Here is a 22,820-nt window from a genome sequence, read left to right on the forward strand (position 1 = left end):
AAGGGCGATGGAGAGAATGGGGGTAAATTTAGAGTGCAAAGGTGGGGTGTTGAAGGATATTTGTGGGACTCCTTGTGAAGCACTACAACCATAAGCTCCTGCAGTGGGATTATACTGGGTCTCAGTATAAGGCCAAGGCTTGGAATAGCTTAGCCAAGGCTGTCTCCAGTGCAACCTGCATTCCATGTACTGGGAAACAATGTTGTCACCACCGTTGTGACCTTAAGAAGCACTGGCAGGACCTTCTAAGCCAATGGGAGGCTGAATTTAGGACTGCAAACACCCCTCAGATGTGTAAGTATACTGACCCATGAACTGTCTATGATATGGCATTAAATATTTAGCCAGCCAGTGCAGGTACTCATTATGCTTTCATATATATTTGTCTTCTTTTTGTTCTCTACAGCTGCAGAGGATATTGCAGAAAACCACGAGGCACACCAGGTAAATAACTCACATCAGACACGCAAAGGGTAAATATAAATCAAGTAAAAATTAAAGCCATAATATTATTTTCATTCAAGCAAGCACTAGCACCTTGAGTAGACATACCTCATCATTTATCTCAAGCGTGCATGCCTTCCCCAATAAGTGTTCCTGCTTTCATTAGACAATTACAAAACTAGCTTTACTGTGTGTGGGTTCATTACCAAGAAGCAGCATTTAAAAAAAAATGATAGTTGTTTATAAGATCATAACAAGAGATAATGACAGTCTGTCATGAGGAATTACATTATGATAAATGTAATTATTGAGTTAGAATGCATAAGTCCACTCCATCATAGTGAAATAAAGGCAGATATTTCTTATTTCTGCTATTTGTTTATTTAATACCACATAAATACCTTTCCATCATATACGGATGTTTCAAAGGTGTGCAATAGTAACTTATCATAGTTGATGTACCGCTAAGTAAAAGTTGGTTTTAAAGTATACAATACTGTTACATGACATGTATATAATTATCTCCTTTTTTGTCTCACCCCTGCCCTTGTCTTTCATTGTTGGGGGGGTTCATTTATTAATAATCTGCTGTTTGCATAACTTGTTGATGCAAATGAATCATCAACAGCACATAGAGCTGCAGTGAACACTGTGGCTCATCCTGTCATACTTCCACAGATGGTAGCACAAACACCCAGCACTTCAGTATCACAACCTACCAGTGTTGCCTCACAGCCCTCACCTTTCTTGCTCAAACTATGTCAGGTAGCTCTGCCACAGCTGCTGGTGCAGTGGTACCCTCCAGGAGCAGTAGTGGTGGAGGTGGTGATTTCATCATCCAGCAGGTGCTGACAGGACTGTTGGACAATTTTATTCAGATGGGTCTCAGTGCACATATTGACAGGGTTGAAAAGGTCATGTGTTGCATGCAAAGATGATGCTATGTCTGAAACAGACCCAGGAGCTGCAGCAGGTCTCAGTGATGACAGTTTTGAGGATGAAGACTAAATTCTCACTGTTCTCATGCTGGACGTGGGTGCACCTCTGATGTCTCCAACCTATCTCCAATCATGGTGCCCCCCCCCAACCTTTTGTCTCCATCACCATCCATCTCTGTCTTGTATGTCCTCTATGTCTATAGATGCTTTCTAATCTATCCTACCTACCTGACCCTCTCATTCCTAATCACCTTTCCCAACACCCCCCCCCAAACAAATGGACTCATGTTCCACAAAAAAAAAAAAAAAAAAAAAAAAAAGTTTGCCCCATATATAACTCTCCACTTCACATAGGAGTCAGCATGACACAATTGATTTGTTTCAATTGGCCATACAACATTATTCCATTGTTGTCACCATCACTGTTGTGGTGACCCTGCAAAGTCATAAAATTGGGTGTGCAGTTGCACACTGACATTGTGAAGAAGTGGCTATCTATGGTGATCTCCCATGACACTCCTGCAGATTCCTGTATTCTTTACCTCGTATGATACTATCTGCTTGCCAACCCCATTTTCATCAATGTTATATCCACCCCTTTTTCACATTTAGTCTGATCAAGAAATAGATTCACACACACAACACACACATGACCAGAAATGGCCCATGAAAATCTTTCACTTTATGTCCCCAGCATTTGTATGAAGTTTAGCATAGCGCAGCAATGTTGAGTGACAGTGCATACTGTTTGACTTGTTTGTGCAAAAGCTGGAGGTTTCAATGTTATCTGCAGTGGTCAGGTTACTGTCACATAAATGTGCTTAAATCTGCTGTAGTATAGGAGTACAGGGTAAAGCCATACTAAAGGCAGTACTGTGGAACAGTTAATGTAACATTTATTAGGTTGCTGGATGTCTTCACCTAGAAGTTCCTGTCTGACATGTTGAGGTAATTATCATGTTTGTTGTCTTCTGTTTTGACATACTGTCATGGGTTTGATTACAGCAGTATGTCTGTTTGTTATTTCATGACAGCTAATAATCCTATCATATATTTCATTGCAGATGTCTGTATTTCTCTACATATGTCCAAACACAAGTAAACATTCACTTAAACAGCCAAATTTGGACCAGAGAAGTCAAAGCAAGAGAAACAATGGCCCAAAACCATCAGTTTATTATAAAACAGCAAATAAAGCTTTCGAGTTAGAAACTCTTCCTCAGTATAGTGCTAAAACAGACAAGCTGTAATGCATCAATATATATCACATGCCAGCCAATAAAAACTGCACAGTTCATCACATGGTATAAAAGCCTACAATCTTAAAATCAAACTTAACTAATTCATATAACAAAGCATCAATTTGAAGTTAAGTCACATAAGAGTGTTTCTCTTTTAATAGTGGTTTTAAACTATTAGTGACATGTAGTCCTCGTGGTGGTCAGCCCAAAAATAATTTATCCATTTATATTCGTCTATCTATGTTTTATTAGCAAGGTCACCACCTCTATTCCCTAGTATGACTTGTGATAAAACATGAAATTTAAAGCTATGCTGCACACAATTCATCATTATATGCTTTGCCAAGGCATTAGCTGGCACACTTCTTCTAATATCAGAGAGATGTGAGGAAATTCTTTCTTTTAACTTTTGGTTGGTCTTTCCATTATAGAATGCCTAACAAGCTATAATGTTCACTAAATAGACCACATCCTGTGTATTACACATTGCATACTTTGTAAATAAACATTTGCTCTAAGTATGTGGCTCTATAAATTCATTAGATGTATTTATATATTTACAGAAATTACAACTATAACACAGGACTGTAGATCTTAAACAGTCCTTTTCTGATATTTTAGGTTTACCTTCACTCAAGTCTTTGTAACATAGAAACTTCTTTAGGTTCCTTTCTCTTTTATAGGTGAACTGATGTCTTTCTCCAAAATTTTACTTTACTCAGTATCAGATTTAAGTATAGTCCAATACTTCCATATTACAGATCTTATCTGGGATGTATACCTATTATATTTCATTATATATCTATAGCCCCCTCTCTATCTCCTTTAGTCATAGTAGGTTCAAAATTTGTAGTTTGAGATGAAATTCTTTCTTTCCTAACTACAAAGACTTGAGTGAAGGTAAACCTAAAATAGCAGGAAAGGACTGTTTAAGATCTACAGTCCCATGTTACATGTAGTTGTAATTTCTGAACATATATAAACACATCTAATGAATTTATACATGCGTGATTACATAAATGTGTTTATTTGTATGGAATGCAGGGTGACCTGGAGGAGATGTGATTGGTCCTGCCCAGTATTAGAATGTTAGACATGTCTGCAAATCAGTAATGACACCGATGGATTCTTGACATATCATCCACTCATTCTTGACATTGGTGACTTACGAATGCTGTTTGTTATTAGATTGCCACATATCATTTACATAAACATGCAACACTTACCTGTCTACTACACGCTTGTAGGTGATGACCCACATTCCTATTGGGCCACTGTTGTTTATTTATTTACTGACGTTTGATTACCAGGAAAGTCCCACTGGGTGGGAGTTCATTTCCAACAGTGGCCCAGTGACAAAAACTCCAAAGTATTACAAAACATTTAAAGAACAATAATTTCACAGTATTTATAAATAATAAAAAACAAAAAAAAAAAAAAAACTACAGTTTAAATAATTATACCAAATTAGACATAGTATGAAAGCATTGGTTAATAATAGATATACGTTATATGATAATGATTTAATAGTTAGAGAACTTTTTGACAGTTTATAGAGAATTTAAAGGTAAGTTAAAAGAAGTCTAAATCTCAAAATACACGCACCCAAGGTACTCCTTAGTGTGGAGAACATCGATATCTGTAAAGTAACAGAAACCTGGTTTAAGGCTCCAGAGAGCACCCCAGCACTGCCAGGCTATAACTCATACCATACCTTTTGGCCATAGAACCGGGACCAAAACACAAAAGGCGGGGGTGTATCCATATTCATCAAGGATACTCACACCTCCGGGTTAGTGGCACAGCACGATGCATTAGAGATCATTCAAGTGCAACTAACAACGGGCAAAACTGCAATCCAAATTGTAGCTTGCTACAGATCACCCACCATGACTCAGGACCCCCAATTCTGCATTTCTGGAGACACTGGTAAATATGAAGGTCCTACCAAACACCCTAATACTGGGTGATTTCAACTACCCAAACATTAACTGGGAGAACTACTCAAGTACAACTCCTTTTCCCAACGGTTCTTGGAATTCATGAATTCTAATGCCCTGGATCAGCTAATCCATTGTCCCACCAGGGGCTCCAATATCCTAGACCTGGTCATTGCCAACATGGGAGATAGATGCTCCACACCAGTGGTCACCCCCTCATTGGTCAGGTCTGACCATAAGCAAATCACCCTTAACATCCACATCCCACCCCCACCCCCCAGTAAGGAAATCTCCTTAAAAAACTTCTCCAAAGCCAACTTTATGCTACTGAAGTCAGAAGTGACAAACTTCATGACACCCATGCAGATGGAATCTGAAAGTTCAACTGCAGAATCCTACACTAAGGCACTGTACGAGCACATCCACTCGTGCAAGAATCGTGCCATCCCAATCTGGTGGTCCCCTGCTATAAACAAAGTATACAACAGAAGGAAGAAACTGTTGCAGAAAAGAAGAAAATCCCAGGATGCAAAAAACTCCCTCACCAGCCTCAGTAAGAAGCTGAGATCCTTCATAAAATCCTCAAAAGCTAGTTACAAAAATAAAATTGCCAAAGATTCCAAAGACAACCACAAGGCATTCTATAGTTATGTCAAGAATCTAAACGGCAATACTCAGATCTACTGTGAGCTACAACAGAATGGCATTAAATATACTGATCCCAAGGATATTGCCAATATCCTGGCAGATTGATTTAGTGCCAACTTCACCCCCCTCTCACCCCCTAAAGGGCCCATCTCAATACCAAAAGATTGCCAAATTCTGGTAATCACGGCCGCACAGGTAGAAACTGCACTCTCCAAAGCTAAGAATACAGCATCCATGGGACCAGATGACATCCCAGGCTGTGTACTACATGAACTACAAAATGAACTGGCACCTCACCTAAGTGTCATGTTTAATCATAGCCTCATCTCAGGCTTTGTGCCCACTGAGTGGCACATAACTACAGTTATACAACTCCACAAGGGGGGGATCTACCTTGGATCCCAGAAACTACCATCCCATCGGTCTGACAAGCCTGATCTGCAAGGGCATGGAATGCATTATCATGGAACTTATAAACAAAGACATTGGCAACCTTCAAACACTGGACCCCTCCCAGTTTGGGTTTGTGAAGGGCTCATCCTGTCTCCTGAATCTGATTGTCTTCTTCAAATCAGTCTCCAGAGCTGCGGACGAGGATAAGGCAGTCCACACAGCCTATCTGGACCTTGGCAAGGCCTTCAACACCATCCCCCACTCTGGAATCATAGATAAACTTACTAAGCTGGGCATAAGTCTCTACGTCACTCGATGGGTTGCCAACTGGCTTACTGACAGAACACAGACTGTAAAAGTAGCCAACTCCAAATCCAGCTCCAAACAAGTGACAAGTGGAGTACCTCAGGGTTCAGTCCTGGGACCACTCTTGTTTGGCATCTACTTCTCTGAATTACAGGCCAACACTAAGGGACTCTGGCTAACAAAGTTCGCAGATGACTGCAAACTTGGAGCTATTATTGAATCCCCAAATTATGTGGATATTCTACAAAAGGGCCTTACAGAAACAGATGCCTTGTGTCAGAGCCATTGGCTCAAGCTTAATGCCAAGAAATGTATAGTTATCCCCTTAGGGAAAAAAATGTATCCATGAATTACCACATAGGTGGCAGTACACTAAACATCAAAAGTGTGATGAGAGACTTAGGGATACAGGTGGACAGTGGTTTCACTTTCGATAACCACATTGCCACAACAGTCAGGAAATCCTTCTATGTGGCACACCTCATCACTAAGGGTTTTTCATCCAAAAAAGGAGGTCATTGTCCCACTGTACTCATCCCTCATTAGACCCATTATAGAGTATAATGCCCCATTTGGTATGTACCTCACAAGAGATCTGCAACAGCTGGAAATGCCACAGAAATACCTCACTAAAAGAATCACAGGCCTAATGCAGATGCCATATGCTGACTGTCTAAAAAAACTCCAGCTATACTCTGTGACATATCGTCTACTCAGAGGCAATCTCTGCTTAACATACAAGGCCATGTCAAACCCTGAGCTGTTGGACATGCTCCACTTAAAGAAATCCCAATCCCTCAGAGCCACATGCTCCAGGGATCTAAACCTTGTCATCACAATGAACAAAACATACTGGAGGGATAGGTTCCTGACCCAGAGACTCCCCATACTCTGGAATTGACTGCCCATACATGTCAAGCAGAGCACCTCCTTGGCCCTCTTCAAAAGGAACCTTGATGATTGGATGGGACATAGGAAATTTATGTCAGTCGCCCTGCTAGACAGGGGTCCAGAGAAATAAATATTGTTGGAAGAAATATCCAGGGAATTGTTATGGCTAGGCTTGTATAGGCCCTAGGGCCAATAGTCTAGTACCAACCTATGAACCTATGAACCTATGAACAGCTGGAAAGACCACAAAAGTACCTCTCCAAGAGGATTACTGTCCTTAAACATATGTCCTATGCAGCTCGACTGAAAAAAACTCCGGCTGTACTCAGTGGCATATCGCTTACTCAGAGGTGATCTCTGCCTGACTTACAAAGCCATGTCCAACTCAGAATTGATGGACATGCTCCACCTAAAGAAATCCAAGTCACTACAAACCGCGTGCTCTAGTGAGATAAACCTCACCACAACAATAAATAGAACATGCTGGAGAGATAGATTCCTGTCACAGAGACTCGCCATGCTTTGGAACAAAATTCCAAATGACATCAGGCAGAGCCCCTCACTAACACGCTTCAAGAGAAACTTTGATGAGTGGATGGGTAACAGAAAATACACCCCTGTGGTCACTTCATTGGCTCTGCTTGACAGAGGATCAGTTAATTAATCAATGGGGCAGTGAAAACCGACACACTCTGGCTAGGCTTATAAATGCCCTAGGGCAGATAGCCTAGTATCTACCTATGAACCTATGAACCTACTAACTTCCTTGCCCAACGCTTCCTAGAATTTATAAACTCGAACACCCTGGATCAACTGGTCAACACCCCCACCAGAGGGAACAACATATTGGACCTGGTCATCACCAACATGAGCAACCGGTGTTCCACACCTGACATAAACCCCTTGCTGGTTAGATCAGACCATAGACTAATCACTCTGGATATTCACATTCCACCCCAACCCTAATCAAGGAAACCACCATGAAAAACATTTCAAAAGCAAACTTCACATTGCTTAAGACAGAGGTGGAAAGGTTCACAGCCCCCATGCAAATGGACAATGCTGTCCAAGCTGCTGAAACCTATGCAAAGGCACTCTATGATCATCTGCAGGAATGCATGGATCGTGCTATCCCAAGTAAAACCAAGACTCACTCCTCAAAGAAAAGGAAACCAGTCTGGTGGACCCCTGCCATAAACAGCCTCTACAATAGAAGGAGGAAACTAGTACAGATATAAGCAAAATCCCTAGTAGGAAATACATCCCTGATCAGTATCAGCAAGAAACTATGATTCCCTCATTAAATCATCCAAGGCTAGCTTTGAAAGAAACATTGCCAAGGACTCCAAAGATAACCACAAAATGTGCTTTAGCTGTGTCAAGAACCTAAATGGAAACTGTCAGATCTGCTCTGAGTTGGTGCAGAATGGCACAAGATACACTGAACCGACTGATACTGCCAACATTTTGGCAGACAGGTTCAGTGCAAACTTCACACCCCTCTCACCCCCTAAAGGGCCCATAACCATACCAGAAGAATGTAAGGCCCCGGCAATCACTGACACACACAGGTTAAAACAGCCCTATCCAAAGCTAAAAACACGGCCTCAATGGGACCGGGCGGTGTCCCAGGCTATGTCTTACAAGAGCTCCAAAATGAACTAACACCTCACATAAACACACTGTTCAAACTCAGCCTCTCTACAGGCTATACACCCACAGAGTGGTGCACAGCAGCAGTTATCCCAATCCACAAAGGTGGCACCACAACAGACCCTGGGAACTATTGCCCTATAAGCCTGACTAGCTCATGGACAGAACCCACACAGTGAGAGTTGCAGATTCTAGGTCCGACTCTAAACTGGTTACAAGTGGCATCCCTCAGGACTCAGTCCTAGGACCCCTCCTGTTCGGTATATACTTCTCAGAGGTACAGGCAAGCACAGGAGGACGTTGGCTGACCAAGTTCACAGACAACTGCAAACTAGGGGCCATAATTGATTCTCCGGCTGATACAGACACCCTCCAGAAGGGTCTCACTGAGACAGATATCTGGTGTCAAAATCATGGCCTCAAGCTGAATGCCAAAAAGTGCATAGTCATCCCCTTTGGAAAAAACAAAGTACCCATGAACTACCACATAGGTGGTAGTCCACTAAATCCAGAAAAAGTAATAAGGGATCTGGGGACCCAAGTAGATAGCAATCTTTCCTTTGATAATCATATTGCCAAGGTGGTTAGAAAATCCTTCTACATGGCCTACCTAATCTCAAAAGGGCTCTCATCCAGAACAAAGGAGGTCATTGTGCCTCTCTACTCATCACTTATTAGACCCATTATAGAATACAGTGCCCCATTTGGAATGTACCTTACAAGACAACTGCAACAGCTGGAAAGACCACAAAAGTACCTCACCGAGAGAATTACTGGCCACAAACAGATGACCTGTGCAGCCTGACTAAAGAAACTCCAGCTGTACTTGGTTGCATACTGCTTACTCAGAGGTAATCTCTGCTTGACATACAAGGCCATGTCCAACCCAGAATTGAGGGATACACTCCACCTAAAAAAAAAAACAAATCCCCGAGAGCCACACGCTCTGGGGATATAAACCTTACCACAACGATAAATAGGGCATGCTGGAGGGATAGATTCCTGACCCAGAGACTCCCCATGCTTTGGAACAAGATTCCAATATACATCAGCCAGAGCCTCTCACTAGCACTCTTCAAGGGAAACCTTGACGGGTGGATGGGAAACAGAAAATTTACCCCGGGGATCACTGCCATGGCTCTGCTGGACAGAAGCACAGGGAACTAATGGCTCTGTTGGTCAGAGGCAGAGGGAACTAATCTAAGGGGGTGGCAAAAGCCAACATACTCTGGCTAGGCTTATAAATGCCCTTGGGCAGACAGCCTAGTACTTACCTATGAACCTATAAACCTATACAAATAGGGATTGCAATATGGAGTGAGAGAAAAGCAGGCTTAAGGTATATTTAGACAGGAAGCCGGGAGTGAGAAATAGATAGAAGTAAGGAAGTGAGTGAAGAAGGGAGAGTAAGGAAAGTAAACAAACAGGTATTTGTATTTCTTTCCATAGACATGTCCACCTGACATTGCAGCTATCATGTCCTTTTATTTTTGTGTATACATGGTTAAATGAATATTACATCTGTGCTGTCAGCTTTCATACATCAGTTCTGTGTATTTACATCCTTATATGGCATGAGTGCATTCTGTGTATTCACCCCATAATGTGTCTTCTCTCCTTGAGAACGATTATCTAAAGTCAACCATTTAATTAACATGTATATCACATCTACATTCCTCTTTGTTACAATACAGCTTTATGTCCCTATCCACATCCTTTATCAGCATGTCCATTGTTATTTATGTGCATACCTGTAAGATTTACATTCACAGTAATTATAATTACATCAGTCTTGCAGGTTTTACGTTCTTAATGCTTCTTATACACTTTCATCACATTTGCTTGACAACTATGAGTGCACTTTAAACATGTCCCATGTACAGCATTACTAAGTTATTACATGACATTTTTGGGTACAATCCCCCCATTCTATATTGCGTCTCTGTACTTGCCCTTAATATATGCCTGCTACAGCGTGTGCTCGTATCTGAGCACTGCCTATATGTTATCCGTTTTGTTTACATTAGATGCTGCTGCATGCAAGCACCTTTCAATGACTTCAAATACTGTCGCTGGCCACAGGAAGGTGCTTACATCCATGTAGGTGTGATGAGCAGCATGCATATTCGATTAGCACTGCTGATTGTCACGCTAACACACCTACTTCATGTAGGCGCTGCACAACATCTGCATGATTGTTAGTGAATCCCAGGATATATGTCATTAAATGTTTTATTGTCTTCCATGGTCTGGTGATCACTCTACTGTGAATCATCATAAAAAGGATATGCTTGTGTTTGTGATGAAATAATTTTTTTGATTAAAAATACATTCATATAAGTTTCCACACGTGCTATTTAAATCTTCACCCTGCTGTAAAGAAGTTATAGGTTTTAGATTATTCAAGCTTCAGTCATTTAATTTTTGATGTTACTGTTAGATGATGTTAAGCTACATTTGTCATGCATTCAGTTTGCTCATTTTAATGATATAGTGTTCACTTTATGGTATTGCTGCTGGTTACAGAAGTAAGCCAAGAATATATGACATTTGCATTTAATTTATGCTATTACTTTCATTTTCTTTTTTATTTTGCCTATTGCTAAATAAAAATGATCCGTTAAGCACCATTCCATTATACCGAGAGAGGAGCTGCAGATTTTACTTTGTGTAATTGTTTTCCCAAATGTTGTGTGTGTGTGTGGAAACCAGACTCTGGCCTATGGCCTGACGTCTGCTCACAGCTCTTCACAATCAAATCCAGAATTTTTATGGAGTAAAGTCTATTGGTCTTTCTCTAAGGCTTAGACTGCATTTGGAAGCAACCAGTTACTTGGTTCCCCAGTGGAGTTTTAAAAACAGAAAATAAGCAAAGGAAGTAATTTTATTTTCTTTCTTTGAATCTGCATTTAACTTTTTAGCCATTTAGATCTGCCTTATGCAGTGTCTGTTCTGTTTTGCATTTTTTACTGATTTGATTTCCTATTTTGAGAAATTTTTAGGCCTTTGTTTTAGGGAAGCATGAAACTGCATGCTTATCTAAGTGAGAGCTTGATACTCCTGATCCAGGGGGAAAAAAACTTTTTTTTACCTGTTGAGTTTTTAGATATCATTTGTTTTCATTGGTTATTTTGCTTCTTTGACTGATATTTAATATGCAACTATGTAGCCTGGTTAGGTGTTTCAATAAGGCTTGGGCTATATTTCCAAGGAAACAATTATTTGTTTCCCTGTTGGAATTTTAGACACAAAAGCAAGAAAGAGAAGTAATTTTGTTTTCTTTCTTTGAATCTGCACTTACTTTTTTAGTCATTTGATCCGCTTCTTGCAGTGTCTTTTTTTCATTTTATTTACAGCTTTGATTGCCTGTTTTGAGAAATCTGTACGGCTAAAGTTTTACCACCCACTCAACAATTTTCTGTTCTGCTTTTTATGCTTGTTGGCTTTTGAGTTGCTACTCCTACTAAAAAATTAGGTTTATAAGACCCTCCATACCATATCCCATCTACTCATTCTACTGGGCACTGAAAAATCAAACTGGGAAGGCATTCCCCTTAGACTCTTAAAGTCTATGTGTTAGCCTCTGTTCATATCACCCCACTTAGAGACTGCACACTACAATATTCAAAGTGTTATCCCCTTCTTTTCAGCTTACTTTTGAAATCTGTAACATCTAGAACTAGATTGCCACTCAATGGAGAGATTCTGAACTTCTTTTCAGGAATCGGTTTAAGATTTGTGCTTCTCTTTTGCTCCTACTGAGATAAGGAGCTGCGAGACATTATATTATTTATTATTATTGGTGCCATATTTTCAAATTATTCATTGCATTTTTTTGTATTTTATCAAAATAAATTGCATTTGCTATTTCTTGGTCAAGCTACTGTGAGTGTGCTTTGAAACTGCATTTTAAGTAATCACTGTTGTTTCCTTGCTTCTACTGCCAAACATTAACAGACTGGAGTTCTGCTGTGGCGACCCCTTACAGGGAAACCCGAAAGACAAACAAAACTGCTGTTCCCTTGCTTTGTTTGTGCATCTCACTGATATTATTTACTAAAAAGGTATTTTCCTATTACTGTTGCTGTTGTTAGTCTGTTTGCCTTGAATTGCTTCAGTAAGGGATTTCTAGGTACTTGTTTAAGTTGTTTATAGTAATGTTGCACATGGATTCTTTGCTGTGCTTTTACATTATTAGGACTGGGATTAGTTAGTCATCTTGTGGCATGAGGTGTTTGCCTGGTATATCTGAGGTGGAAAACACACATAGAGGCTTTGTTTTTATTTTTTTATTATTGGTATAAGCTCAGTACATTTGCCAGAGCTGTTCATACACAGTAGTGGTCAGCAATGCCCTGTAGAGGAGCGAACACCTATAAAGCAAATTTTCCATGCAGAACAGTCCATAAAATTGTTCCCTGTAAAACAGTAAGTTTAGAGCAAAAATATTTCAAACCAACAAGCTTAGATCAGCTAGTTCATACATTGAGTGACAATACCATTAAAATTAGTGGAAATGATTATTTTATAGCCTAGTTTGCCCCAATAAAGCACCATTAGTAGCCCTCTGTAAACCCCAGTACACCACACTCTTGGAGCTCTACAGTTAAAGGACTGGACAACATGCATATGGAGCCATCATAGTGGGTAAAGGCATCTTGAGAGAATGTAGCAATTAACTCATGTTAACTGAAAAACAACCCTTAAAGCAACAGATACAGTATGTGAGAGGTATACATGCACAGTGTCACTAGAGGTTAAACCCTTGAATGCAAGTATACCTCAGGTTGTTAAAACCACATCCACCACACACATAGACAAGTTAATAGGTTCATAGGTAGGTACCAGGCTATCTGCCCGAAGCCATTTATAAGCCTAGCCGGAACATGTTGGCTTTCACTGCCACGTTAGATTCGTTCCCTGTGCCTCTGTCCAGCAGAGCCATTGAAGTGATCCCCAGGGTAAACTTTCTGTTTCCCATCCACTCATCAAGGTTCTCTTGAAGAGAGTTAGTGAGGAGCTCTGCCTAATGTAGACTGGAATCTTGTTCCAGAGCATGGGAAGTCTCTGGGACAGGAATCTATCCCTCTAGCATGTCCTATTTATTGTTGTGATGAGGTTTAGATCCCTATAGCGTTTGGCTTGAGGGGATATGGTTTTCCTTAGGTGGAGCATGTCCATCAATTCTGGCACATAAATGCAATCTTCCTAAACAGCAAAGACTTCCTAGACCACCCATCTTCAAAAAACCCAAAAGAACTCAACAAAAATAGCACCTAACACCACATATACAGCCACACTCAGTGGAACCCCAAATACCAAGCCCATAAGGCAAGCAAACACACTTCCCAGGACTCTTGTCATAAGGACTCCATTATAAGACACACTGATTCCCCTCTAACTGGGCTGAGCAAGGAGAAAATAGCAGATAGTTGCCTATTTGCAGTCAGGATCCACCAAATTATGCACAAATTCAAGCCATCACACCACAGGTACCAGTATTATTCCATCATAGAACTTGTAGATGTAAATGACCTGATACATGCCTCTCTGGACTACATGAAGAGAGACATTATGGAGCTCTTGGGCTATGGGTCTCAAGCTGGTATGAGCCTAGCATTGAGCAGAATATTACCTTCACTGACATTTATGCCACAATATGAACACAAGATGATTGATTTTAACAAATGGCTGAGTTTCTGATGTTATTCTAAGAGGGTCAATATTTGTCAGCATGGAAGGACATAGTTATCAAGTCACATTGCTTTGCCAGTGATGGCCTGGCCTGTCTCCTCTATGATTTTTAATACTGGCTGGCTAAGACATTATCCACCCCATAGGGCCTTGTTTAGGCAATGCCAAATTGACAAACCTATCAACATAGCAAAATCAACTCTACTGAACCTCAAGGTGTTCCTCCCTAATGCCAGGAGCCTAAACAAAAACCTACACTCCCTCCTAGGCCTCCTTACCTTTGGGAATATAGACATCTATGCAGTTACTGACACATGGTTTGAAGCCACAGAGAGTACTCCAGCAGTACAAGGATTCAGTGGCTTCCACACTATTTGACCAGGAACCATACCTCTCAACCTCTTAGAGCAAGAAATCTTGGAAAGCTATAAAAAATGGTGGGACAAAGGGCCAAAAATAGAGACAAGTTTTAAATATTGCTGTAACAAGCATAGAAAGTAGATAGAATAGCAGGTTTTGCATTAGCATGAATTTTCTGAAGGATATGAAGGCTGAAACTCAAATGTCTGTCATTATTTTCTGACTTAAATCATCAATAATTTGCCAATGATTTGCTAGAAAAACACAGTTTTATGAAAAATGTACCAAAAATATGAGGCAAAAATCTGGACATTCTGTGAAAATCTGTACAGTTGAGAGGTATGCAGGGGCTGAAGGTGGAGGTGTTTTGATATACATCAAAAACAAGCATACCTCTACTTTGGTTAGACAATGTGCTGGAGTTTCTCCATGTACATATTCCAAAGATAAAATCCTGTCTTCTGAAAAGATTTCAAGCTTGCATAAACCAGAAGCACTGTTGGTGATTCCCTGCTGGGTGAGGAAAATAAATCTATATTTTTTTCTGTTCATGACAGACTTGCCTTCTTTTTTACCTGCGCCATTTTGTTGTATGCTTTAAGAAATCTGCTTGGCCTGGTGTTTTTGTTTATGTGAGCGATACACACTTAAATTATCTAGTCTGCACATTTAGCATGTTTTTCATTGGTTAAATTGTTTCTTGAGTGATACTTAAATACACAGTTCATTTCTGGGACTTTGCCTTTTTCTGAAAATATTTCATGCCTGCATAAACTAAAAGCACTGCTGGTGATCTCCTGCTAGTTATTTTTTCCCACCCATCATCCCTTCCATTGATCTGCTTTTTAAACTTGTTGATTTTAAATTGCCCACCCCTACTGTAAATTGAGTTTAATAAGCTCCTCCCTTTCTACACTGCTGTTGATATCTTGAATTATTTGTCTTTCCTTATGCTTATATTGAAAATGTGCATTTTGCCTCTCATTGTTCTGCTGATTTACTTGCTCTAGATTCATTATCTAGCTAGCTGTTGGATAAATTAGGGTATTTTTACACTTTAGCAAGCATTTGTTTTTACATCAAGAGGTAAGTGAATTTTCCATTTAGTGCACCGGGAGGTAGCCTGATCGTTTTTGGTTGGGAAACACTTAAAATTTTTGCAGGTGGCTTCATTGACTGGAGGGCGTATTAATCAGCTTATCTTGTTTTTAGTGCCTTTATAAATTCTGTACAATTGAGTGGTTTTTCACTGATTTATACAAAGCAAAGTAGTTTTATTTAATAATCACACTTTCATAAGCTGTTTAAAGTACACAGCAGTATATGTATCTTTGTTAGTTTGTGGTTGCATTTTGTATCTTTTACATTTGTTTGTGGTAGCCTTTCCAGACACTCCTTTACTGTGCTTTTACATTAGAAGGATTGGCATTCTTCATCTAGTGGCAGTAGGTGCTTTTCTTGTCTATCTGACCTGGGAAACACGCAGAAGGGCTCTAAGATTTTTTTTTTTTTTTTTTTTTTTTTTTTTTTAGCATTTCTCTTATATACTATGACTATATACTATTTGCTGCTGCTTTAAGTAGTTAAATGCATTATATTACATTGTATCTTTTGCTTGTAGGGCTGCTGTAGGTAGTTTGTGTGGTCTTGTTAAACTGTTAAACTTGAGCTCCAAACCAGCTACTCTACATTAAGAAGATGTTTTTCTGCAGCCTTGCGGCAGACGTGACCTGATTTAACCTGTCTGAGTTGGGTATTGTGGGTGGAAGTCTTATTGTGTGCTTTCCTGACTGGTAGTTAGCTTAAAACATGTTTCTCTGTATTTAAGCCTCACATTAGGGTTAGCAGAGCCATATATAGATGCAAATCCCTAGAGCACAGTTTTTCCCTAAACAACTGCCAGTGAAACTTTTCCAAGCTTTTCTGGTGCTCTAGGAGCAACTCAGTTGCACATTGAGCAGTGTTGCTTTATCAGTCAGCCTTAGCCTACAAAAGTTATAGATCCCAATTTTAGTCTTGGCACTACCAGCAAAGTCCTGTCAAATTAATCCTTTCCCCTCCTCTTATAAAACACACAGTAAGAACCTGTTATCATGGACGGGCAGTTTCCCATTATCTCTCTGGTTAGCCTGATAGGCATGGGCATCCTGAGGTAATGTAGTAATTGTATTATGTATTCTGAATGTTCCCTTTTCATTTGCTATACAACAACATAACTCATCTTAGTGTAGAAAAGTGTGATCTCGGAGTTGATATATTTAAGTAGCAGGGGTGTGGGGGGATGGGAGGTGCAGGGGGGCTTGCACCTATGTGCAAGGACTAATATGCTTTGTCTTTTATTTATTTCTCTATGTACTTCTGCTGGAGTATAGTAAGTGTTAGTATCCTGTAGTTTTTTTCAATATTATGAAATTCAGTGTTTTGAGTTTTCAATATTTTGAATTTTCAAGATTCTTCCTCCAGAATTTTGAATTTCGAGATATATATATATATATATATATATATATATATATATATATATATATATATTGCTTTGCAACATGTTATAAAATCTAGAATGTAATTGAAAAATACAATCTCACCTTAGCAAGATCAGAAACCTTCTCTGCAGATAAATCAAAAGGAATATCAATTTTCTGTTTTCTCCAAATACACGTCTCCTCACATTCAAGTACTCTAGTGTTATTGCCATAAATAAATAACATTAAGAATTTACCTTTTTTGTATTCAGTCAGGAACAACACTTTAGGATGTGCAAAGAGAAACTTTATTCTTACAGCGCTGGGAGACAATCTTCATAGCTTTTGATAAACCTGCAACAACTGGAAAGACCACAGAAGTACCTCACCAAGAGGATCACTGGCCTCAAGCAGATACCCTATGCAGCTCAACTGAAGAAACTCCAGCTGTACTCGGTTGCATACCGCCTACTCAGAGGTGATCTGCCTGACATACAAGGCCATGCCCAACCCAGAATTGATGGACATGCTCCACCTAAAGAAAACCATATCCCCTCGAGCCACACGCTCCAGGGATCTAAACCTCACCACAACAATAAATAGGACGTGCTGGAGGGATAGATTCCTGTCCCAGAGACGTCCCATGCTCTGGAACAAGATTCCAATCTACATTAGGCAGAGTTCCTCACTAACCCTCTTCAAGAGAAACCTTGATGAGTGGATGGGAAACAGAAAGTTTACCCCAGGGATCACTTCAATGGCTCTGCTGGACAGAGGCACAGGGAACTAATCTAAGGGGGAGGCGAAAGCCAAAACATTCTGACTAGGCTTATAAATGCCTTCGGGCAGATAGCCTTGTACCTACCTATGAACCTATGAACCTATGAAATCAGTCTCTCTGAAGAGAGACAAACTACATCTTTTATACATTTTACTTATCTAAACTGGTCATGCAATTTTATTACGTTTCAATTACTCTGACTAATAGAAAACTTTACAAATGTCCTCATCCCACAGGACTTTGCCTCGGACTTCATGTGAACACCTTTGTATACATAATCCACCTGCTTCTAAAGGATCTTGTTTCTGACCTTAGATGTTTCAAACCTTTCCTAGCAACAATGCACTCCTAGACTGGAGGTGTCAGGTTAACAAATTCCTTTTTGTAGTAACTAATGTGCCTCAACTTCATGCAACATGTACTCTTCCTTATTACATTTTAAAAGAATACAGTTAAGACACAACAATACTCTAGCTTGTGAAGCTGTATTTTTCCCAGCCCTGCATACAAATCATATTTGCTTTTTAACAATCATATTATAGCATTATTAATGAAATTTAAATTAATATACATTTTAATAAGCTGATTTTGTCCCATAACAGTTTGCTCCCTTTGACACTATTAATGTCATACCATACATGTAATTATATTTTTATTTTTTTTAACTTGATAAAATATGCCTCTGCATCATAAAAGTCATCTTTTGTCATACTAGAATTGTCATTGACTGGTACATGCAGTGGCATTTCATGTGCAGGTGAGATTAAACATCTTGTAATCACAGCATTTAGAATAGAAAATACCAAAATGATCACAAATATAATAAAAAGTACAATGACAATACCCTGGATTATGTTAGTTCCCAGGTTACCAAAAATACTGCCCAACCATCCAAAAAGTGTCCATTGTTTTGATGTGCTTTCCAAATCTTTGGCCCTTTGTTCCATGAAATTTGCCATTTTTTCCTGTTTATCATGATAGTCACTAATATATGAACAGCACCTTCTCCCTATGAGGGCACATGACCCCCCTTTTGCAGCAAGTATTATATCAAGTGCCATTCGATTTTGCAACACCACAGTTCACATTTCTGTCATTTCTTGATTGCCATCCTGATGTGATGTGAAGTTTCATTGGCCACCTCCTGCAGAATCTGAGCAAGCATGGTGATTTCAAGTATTGTCCTTTGCACTCCATACCCAGGATTAAAAATTGAAAATACTTTCTCTGCCCAGTGGATTGCTTGCTTATTTCTCAGTCTACCTGCTGGTGGATGTTCAAAGTGTTGAATAGCAGGAGTAATATAGCCTAAAAAGCAACATCCAGACCAGGTTTGTAGGCAACTAGGTGTAGGCACGATCACCACAGATGTATTAACGGTCACTTATCATGCCTATGCCATGCCCCCAGTCATAGTTTTTTAAGTGCAAAGAGTCTAATACACTTTCATTCCTGGTGTCATTACATTTGCTTTTTCCTACTGGCACTGTCCCATTTCTGGTATAACATGTGTTTCCATGATGTGTGGTTGCAAGTTGAAGAGAAACAACCTTTGAAAAATCAGTTACATTATGCCAGGTTAAGCTGATGTGAATAAGGTCCTTTTCAAATGACACCTGTGATGCAGGGATAGGAATCATAGGAATCCCTGCCTTAGAATGATAAGGTATATGTGAATATATCCAGCAGTTTGTTTTGTTTAGATTTTTTGCATATTGCCGAAGGACCAACAAGAAACTGTTTTCTCTTGACTAGTTTATAGAAGGAAACAGCAGCAGAAACAAAACAAAAGTACCCATTGTCACTGGATTCATCATGGACTGCTACTGAAGTTGACCTTCTCACTGGGCAGATGATTTATCTATTGCACCTCAACCTCCCTCTGTTGGCTGCGATGATTCATCTGGGATACCCACATGACAGATCTTCTTGCAATGAGAGGAATAGATCCACATTGGTAGTCCTACACAGTGAACTGCAGTTAAGGTGGTTAGCAGGACCTGAAAATGGCCCTTCCACCTCAGATTGAGGTTGTTTTTCCTCTTAAAAATTTTCACTTACACCCAGACACCTGGTTGTAGTTGATGACAGGGCTGGTCAGGAGGCTTTGATAATGCTGTTCTTACTGTTCGGTAATATTGCTGCAAAATATTAAGGAGCTTCCTGCAGTAAGAAACCATTGCATCACCTGACAAAGTTAAATCAGCATTTCCCACTGGAGGGGTAACTGGAAGGGCCATGGGTCTCCCCATTAATATTTCATATGAACTCAACTTCCTGGTGGCATTCAGAGAGGCCCACATACTCAATAATGCTAAGGGGACAGCTTCAGGATACTTTAAATGGGTTTCAGCACAGATCTTTGAAATTTTATTTTTAAGGGTCCTGTTTACCCTTTCCACTAATCCAGATAACTGGGGATGGTTGGGACAGTGAAGACTCAACTTAGTGTTAAAAGCTTTACATAATTCTTTAAACAATGCACTATTAAAATGTGTTCCCGGGTCACTATTGACAATGCATGGTATACTGAATATCTGTATATAATTATACAAAAATGTCTTTACCACTGTGACTGCATCAGCTTTGCGACCTGGGTAAGCTTCCACCCATGCTGAGAACATGCACACTACCACTAAAATAAACTGTAAATTATTAATCTTAGGCATCTGGATGAAATCCAGCTGTACATTAACAAAAGGTCCCCAGGGTGGAAGTAAACATGCAGTTTTTCTGTTGGCATGTTTGCTTCCATTATACTGTAGACATATACCACAATATCATTCATACTGAAGTATCAAAGAGCAGACATGAGGGGCATAACAACTTCAAGTAATTTGATTAAATAAAGCTGTCTTACCTGTATGGGCTGGTAAATGATACGCCCTTACCAGGTAAGTTAGCAAAGAGGCAGGTGCCACCAGTCGGCTGTCTGGATGTCGCCATATGTCATCAGAGAATTTTCTACATCCATCCTTGAACCACCTCAGAACTTCTCCCTGTGATGCTTCAGCTTAAAAGGCTGACAACTTTTCAAAATCAAACACATCATTACTTCTGTAGTTTGTTATCGTTAACATACACAGATTTTTGCAACAATCTACCACTGCTTGTTTAGCAGCTTGGTCTGCTAAATTGTTGACCTTTGTTATAACATCCTTGCCCTTTTGATGTGCACATTTGATTACAGCCTCTTAGGTAACAAAAGTGCAACTAACAATGATTTTATGTACCCCAAATTTTTAATTTGATTAAGAGGTCAAAAAACTCTCTCTCTTTCTAAAGTTGCCCAAAATCATGTATCACCCTGAAAGCATAACGGCTGTCTGTAAAAATATTGGCCACCTTGTCTTTGGCTAACTCACAGGCTTTTTGTAAAGTCACTAGCTCAGCTATTTGAGTAGAGTGAACACCCTCTAATCTTTGTTGCAACAATATTGCCTCTTCGGTGAAGATGGGTATTCCCAAGATCAACCGCCATATTTGATTTCTTCCACAGGAGCAGTCCATGAACAAATTCAGCTCAGCATTGGGTATAGGAGTGTCTTTTAAGTCCTCCCTAGGAGAAAGCATATAGTTAGTTAGACACACACAATCATGTTCTTCACCATCTTCAGCAGTAGGCAACAGAGAAGCAGGGTTTAGAACAGAACAGTGGATCAGTGAAACAGATGGATCAGAAAGAAGTTTAAGTTCATATCTAGTTAGATGTGCAGTCAAGAATGGTTGAGTTTTTCATTTTAAGCAAAAGAGATGATACAGAATGAGGGACAGCTACTGAGATCATGCCTGAGCACCAGCAATTGTACCAGATAAACTAGAATGGCAGCAGCAGCAACTACCCTTAAACAGGGTGGAAAACTGTTTGCAACAGAATCAAGTGCTGTGCTGTCATAAGCTAATGGACGATAGCTGTCCCCATGCTTTTGTGCAAGTACACCTTGATCAAATCCCTTTCTTTCATGACAATAAAATAAAAGGTTTGTCATAGTCTGGTAACCCTAAAGCTGGGGCAGTAGTTAAAGCTTTTTTCAAATTCTGAAATTAATTTTTCTCTTCATTATTCCAAAGGAGAGGCTCTGGTGTATCCTGTTTTAAAAGATTTATCTAAGGTTTGGCAATTTCTGCATAGTTAGGGATCCACTGTCTGTAGTATCCTGTCATACCTCAGAAAGACCTAAGCTGTCGCTGAGTAGTCGAACGTGGGGCCTTAGATATTGCATCAATACGAGGTGGTAACACTTGCCTGCTACCCTGGGATATTAAATGACCAAGATAACACACCTGAGATGACCACAGTTGTAATTTTTCTCTAGACACTTTGTATCTCTTTTTTGCAAGGATAGTCAGAAGATGCAAGGTATCCTGCTGTCATTGCTGAAAACAGTTTAATGCTATCAGTAATTCATCTACGTATTGTACTAACACAGACCCACCTGGAAATGTCACATTCTCCAAATCTTTTTTTCAGAATTTGAGAAAATAATATAGGAGATTCAGTATATCCTTGTGACAACTATGTCCATGTATATTGCTGTTCCTGATAAGTGAAAGCAAACAGAAAGTGACTGTCAGGGTGAATAGGTATAGAAAAGAATGCTGAGCATACATCTATTACAGAAAATTAACTAGCTGTAGGTGGTATGCAACTCAGTATTGTTACTGGATTTGTAACAACAGAAAAAAATAGGTAGCACTGCATTATTTAAAGCCCTTAAGTCTTGTACAAATCTATAAGTATCCTTTCCAGGCCTTTTCATTGGAAAAAAATAGGAGTATTACAAGGGCTTTTAGCTGGTATTCCTTGCTGTATTAAACACTGAATTACAGGTTTGATTCCCTGCTCTGCTACTGGCTTTAGTGGATGTTGTGGAACTCTAGGGAAAGGTTTTGATGGATTTCATTTTATTTTTACTGGTTTGGCTGATTTCAGTATACCTACTTCATTTGCATGCTTAGCCCACAAGGTGGCAGGTACCTGCTGTAGAAACTCTCCATCTGCCTGTATGCTTTTGGCAGGCTGTTCCTCAGCATCTGCTAAAACTGCCAATACTTCTCCCTCTGACTCTGTT

The sequence above is a fragment of the Protopterus annectens genome, chromosome 4.part0 (genome assembly GCF_019279795.1).
Source record: "Protopterus annectens isolate FY-2018-M chromosome 4.part0, PAN1.0, whole genome shotgun sequence".
NCBI classification, from domain to species: domain Eukaryota; kingdom Metazoa; phylum Chordata; order Ceratodontiformes; family Protopteridae; genus Protopterus; species Protopterus annectens.